The sequence below is a fragment of the Euprymna scolopes genome, chromosome 35 (genome assembly GCF_053919585.1).
Source record: "Euprymna scolopes isolate OS-2025 chromosome 35, ASM5391958v1, whole genome shotgun sequence".
Classification (NCBI taxonomy): Eukaryota; Metazoa; Mollusca; class Cephalopoda; order Sepiida; family Sepiolidae; genus Euprymna; species Euprymna scolopes.
The window spans coordinates 86,043,346-86,049,345 of record NC_136516.1 but is presented as its reverse complement, the minus strand read 5'-3'; the positions used below and the strand labels follow the sequence as shown (position 1 = coordinate 86,049,345).

Sequence of the window (6,000 nt, the reverse complement as noted above, 5' to 3'; positions counted from 1 at the left end):
TTTTTGCTATTGGCGGACAATTTTAAAAAACAAGTACATTATAGTACTAATTGGGTGGAATATTTCCGGAATGATTTTTTCCGCGTTAAAACAATTTGAAGAATATTAAAATGGTTTATGAAACATCAAAATTGATTTATATTTACGTCTGTGCATGCGGATGCGAGTACATTTTGGAAACTTCTGTGAAAAATTTGTGTAGAAGCATATCAGGCTCGTCCTTCAGGCTTCTTATAAAAAGATATCTCGACAGATATTGGCGTAAATACGTTGCACGAATACCAGGTCTCTTGACCCATTCTTTTACGTCACGCCACAGCCTTTCGATATTTTGAGTATGTATTTCCATGTCTTTTGGATCAACAAAATTCTCAGAGTGGTTTATGGTATAATGTTCGAACGAATGCTGTTCGATATTATTATATGCTCTCCATGAATCACTGTATATGATAGACCCAGGCAGAATAAATTTTTTTATTAACGGAATTAGGGTTTCCGCATTCCTTCTATCTTCTGGTTCTAACAGTGGGACGATAAAACTACGTTTAGAAACGCGTTCAATTCCGCCAAACAGCCAAATCTGCTTAAGAACGCGTCCTCTGTTGTACTTTCGCCGAACTAGAAGGGTCTCATCTATTTCGACTTGCACACCGACACCTCCTATTGGTTTTTGGTTTTTTATCCACTCGTCGGTGATTTCTGAGCAGAAGGATCTCCAATCTACTGATGTTGTCATAGATATCTCCAAATTATGTGTGACTGTCTTATGCTTCCATGAATAGTTAAGGAAATTATTCGTAAATAAAATTACTTTCCACGCAGGAATGCGTGCTTTCTCCAAAAAGGTACCTTTTCTGTCACTCACTGTGAAGCCACAATATCTTCTTTTTTTCTTTTTTGGAATAACCACGGTACCTGGGCACCGCCACATAGCATTACTGCTTCCAAGTGAACACAGTCTGTTACACTTTGGACATGACACTTGTCGAGGTAAGATATGGTGTTCTCTCAAAAATTCTTCAGCTTCTTTGTTATTTTTATGAAATTTGGCAATTGCATCATAATAAGTGAACGTGCATGACTGGCAAGATTCCATGTTCACAAAGTTGGTTTAGAAACTAAAATGACCGGAAATAGGCCCTAAAAACAGACCCCTCCCCTTACTAGTACCCGCGAAACAATGCTTCCGGCTAATTTGCAAAGAAATTCATACACCAAACAGACCACGGATCCAACTGAACACGGTCTATTACACTTAGGACATGATGCTTGTCCTCTCAAAAATTCATGAGCTGTATCACTTTTTGTTTTTTTAACTTTGGCTAACTAAAATGGCCGGTCCCGACGGCGCGAAATCACAGAATGGGTGAAATCGTAAGTGTATTTTATGTAAATTGCATATTACTTATACCCCCCCCAAGCTAACTACATAAATCTTTAATGTAATTTTTGAAAAGTTGAAACTTCTATGTTACAGAAAAAAAAATAATTTTGAGTGCTTTCCTTTGGAAAAGTTAAAATTTCTATGTTCCAGGAAAAAAAAAAAAAAATATTCCCCCCCCCTCCCAACCACTCTAATTTGTTTTCTTTTATAGGTACTTGAGGTCGCTGTTCTGAAAAAAAAAATAATCCCCCCCCCCCAAACTTTTATATTTAATTTCAAATGTTCCGCCATTGGAGAATGCGCGTAGCGTAGATTGCTACAACGCGCGCTCGCGCGCGTAGCGTAACCGGAAGCTGAAAAATGGTGAACTGCGAGCTCGCGCGTAACGTAACATGCAAAATGGTGGACTGCGCGCTCGCGCGTAGCGTAACCGGAAGCTTCAAAATGGTGGACAGTAGTTCGTGGGTTCAGGGGTTAATACTATGCAAACGGTAAATTTGCCCCAAGTTTGACTATCAGATTCGTTGTCAGCGACCTCAATTACCTATAAAGAAACAAATTAGAGTGGTCGGCGTTTTGTAGTAGCGTATCTGGATATTTACCCGTTCTTTTATGGGTTTATACGGTAAAAATAGCTGCTAAGGTCAAAATTGACAAAAAAAAAATGGAACGTGTCAAGTGTACCTATTTACTATGCCTCCCCACGGGACAGAGTTAGACACCAGGGTCGTTTTTTAACGTGGAGAAAAGGTACAAAAATAAAAATTGTCTCAGTCATGAAGGATTTCTCCTCCACTGAAAGAGAACAAGGAATTGTCAAGTGTAAGTCGACTTAAAGTGCCCTTGTACACATGCGCAAATATACATTTATACGTTAAAGTCAGTTCATTTTTAACTATTTCCTATCCGTCTGGCTATAGGTCAATCGGTAACTACTAAGGCTGGAAGGCTAAATGGTTTGATTTCGATTCTAACTGATGCCACCCAAGTCATATATTTTTACTTTTGAAATCGCTACTATATATTGGGTACAATATAATAATAATTAGAGAATTAGCTTTATAATAAATATGAAATCTGCATAAATTACATATTTAAGCGTATTTTCAAGTCTGTCTGCCCACCTCTCTCTCTCTCTCTCTCTCTATATATATATATATATATATATATATATATATATATATATACGAAGGTCATTTCCAAAGTAAGGCTTCCTATTTTTTAACTAAAAAATTGAAACGTTGAAGAGCTACGAAGACGTGAGTGGTATCATTAAAACGAGCGACGTCTTGTGCTCCAGAATTTATTTTTCTACATAGTCACCACCATTCTCAATACATATTTGCCAGCCTCTTTTGATGCCTCTCTCGAAAAAGACTGGTGATCACTCTATTACTTACATCTCTACGCCACTCTGAAATCGACGAACCCATCTCCTAACTGTGCTGACATCAGCTACATTTGTAAACGTTCGGTAGGCGCCGATGGATGTTGATCAGTTCAATTTTTTTCTGTATGGAGGAACTGAATGGTGCATTTCTGCACGTCTATGTCAGGGTTGCTTTCTTAGAGCCTCACACTATTAATATCTGCAACAGAGAGATGAAACTTTCAGGTCATGAATGCATAAGTTCAGTCTATGTAATTTGCAGTCCCTTCTGATCCAATCGGGCGGAAAAAAAATAGGAGGCCTTACTTTTTAATGTTCCTCATAATACACAAAGCAAAGTTAGTCTGAATCTCGATATTAAACCGATATAACCTTGCATTAAATTTTGCGATTTCGCGTATTTACCCGCCTGAAACGACTTCCGGTTTTATAACTCTTTGGAAATAAGCGGTGTGGTGCTTCTATATTACACAAACGAAACAAATGGTACCTACGTAATTGTCAGGTCTCAAATAGTAACATATCCAAAAATTACAAAAAACGATAAGGTAGAAAACTAATTCCAAAGTCAAGTATCATTGTTCGAAGGCTCCCCTATCATATCAAAAGACCTACTATTGATTTTATATGTCGGGCCTTTCGGCTTGTGCGGTAATACAACTTTTCAAGTGCACTTGTAACGTTAGGCTGTGTAAGGTTGTTAACTTTAGTTAAAAACTGCCTATGATTATTTCGATTATCTATTATTGATATTTATCAAAGACATTCCGGTAGAATACCTATGTAAGAACACTGCCAGGTACATAAAGTACCTTCGTGTAAAACTTCATAAAATTCGACCCAGCCATTTTCGAGTCCGTAGGACACTCTCTCTCTCTCTCTCTCTCTCTCTCTCTCTCTCTCTCTCTCTCGCTCGCTCGCTCGCACTCTCTCTCTCACGCACACACACACACACACACACACACACACACACAAAGTTCCTTATATATAATAGTAGACGGACGGATATATAAACGTCTAAATTGGAACTGTCTAAAGAAAATGTCTCAACTTAAGCCCCTTCTTTGCAGATCTTCCTCGTGAAGACAAACTTAACGTCATCGAAATATCGATCGCCAACGTTTTTAGCAATCGAACGGCGGCGGGAGTCTGTGTATGATGTAAAGTTATTTCTGATTGGCTTGTGTATTTTAACCCCGGCGAAGTGCATTGTTTTTCACGTCCCGCTTTCTGTTGGTTTAAGATTTACAGGTGGATAATGTCAACAAACCTTGATCTAATTTTAACTAATATCTTAATAACACGGTCTGTATGGAGCTGAGTTCCAGACATTTGACTTAGAAATAACTAACACATTTTTTGTTTATAGAAAAGAACAATCTTTTGTAGCAACAAGTTATTGCACCCAGAAACAAATTATATTCAATTATGATTAAAAAATAGCGATAATGGGTAATACTTATGTCATTTTGAAGATAGTTTTGAGGTCCTCTGATTCTTCCCGTTAATCCTTTTTTTTTTTTTTTAACTCTGCTCGGCGAAGGTTCTTTCTTTTTTTTTTTTTTTTTGTGTTTATATACAGTCTCTCCTCAAGTACTATTGGGTAATTTGCATAAAGTCACTCATGTAAATTGTATAAAAAGTCTTGTTAAGAATATTTCCGACAAGATTCACCTCTCATCAAGGCCAGAAGGTCACTCGAGGATAAAGGTTAATGAATGTAAGATGATAGTGTAGTAATCGTTGATAGTGTAAACTGAGTACAATTTGATTATTTATGGGAACGGCTAAACAAGAACTTGTTTACACTGGGTTTGAAGTCGTATTCAACCGGGAAACAGAATAGCGGAACAGTGTTCCACAGGCGGGCAGTTATGGGAAAAGTACTTTGTTTATGGAATCTGTGTTTAGAGTTAGGCACAGATAGAGAGTGGGGAAAATCTTCTTTTTTTTACATGGAAGTCACCACTTATCAAGGCCCGGAAGCCACTTAGGGATAAGGGTGATAAAGTAAACAATGGGACAGCATCGTGGTAATCGTTAGTATTGGAGATTTGATAAAGTGTCTTACTTAAGAGGGCGGTTCATCGGGAATTTGTTTATGTTGGACTTGAAGACATCCAAGTTGTAGTCAGGTGGGAAGCAGACAAACGCAACAGAGTTTCACAGGCGTGCACTTCTAAGAAAGAAGCTTTGTTCATGGAATCTACGTTTTGATTTTGTCACAGATAAAGAGTGGGGAAAATTATTGACAGTGGTTTCAGCTAGACGGGTGTTTATCGTGAAAGATTGGCGAGGGGGAGACCAGAGATTGGAGCTCAGACGAGCACCTGCCATGGAAATAACGATAAAACAAAAATAGTTATCGAGATATAAAAAGTTGTATAATGCATTGTAATCTCTGGCGGCCATCTTTTTTACACGCTTGCGCGTCATAAACAAATCTACGCACGTAACAAAGATGGCCGTCAAAGAATACAATGCATAAAACAACTATTTATATTTCGATAACTACTTATTTCTGCAAAATTTCAATGCGATTTCCGTATTCAGCATAGTCGGCAACCAATAAAAGTCGTCATTTAAAAGAAAATTGTGGAGGTGAACCTAATCTAAAAAGATACAAAAAAAAACATAAAACTTTAATTAAACTATCGCGGATCAGTAAGTGCATTAGCACCCATTAATTGACTAACGTGACCTTATTGCCAAATAAGCTCCGGCTACAATGTTGAACGCGCCATTCACATTGTTTTTATTGTTGTTTTTTTCAAGTTAAATTCAGCTTTCACAAGATCTTTTTATTTTTTCATAATTTCACAATATCTTTTTTTAATAATAAATTGTTAGTTAAAAGCACAGAATAGTTACAAAACACCATTCCCTCTCTATGGTAAGAATGGCTGAAAAAAATATTAGGTACTCATGTAGAGAGTGATCCGTGCTGAAATAATAATGTTATTATTTAAAAAGCCATTCTTAATATGGGGAGGGTGTTTTGTACCTATTCTGTACTTTAACCTTACAATCGAATAAAAAAAACATATCATAAAACTTTAATTAAACTTGGAAATACGATTTAAAAATAGCGCGGATCAGTAAGTTCATTAGCACCAGAAATTGTTAGGTGAAATACAGAAAAGTTTCTACCAAGAAAACCATTATTATTATTTTATTTATTTATTTATTTTTTTTTTTTTTTGCTATTCTTACCAAGGGGAGGGGG

General features: G+C 36.9%; 1 long non-coding RNA gene across 1 annotated transcript in view; it reads right to left on the bottom strand.

Annotated features, from left to right (window-relative positions):
• The window catches only part of LOC145259970 (uncharacterized), a 148,616-nt gene that overhangs the window by 104,376 nt on the left and 38,240 nt on the right, over positions 1 to 6,000 (bottom strand). The window lies entirely within an intron of this gene.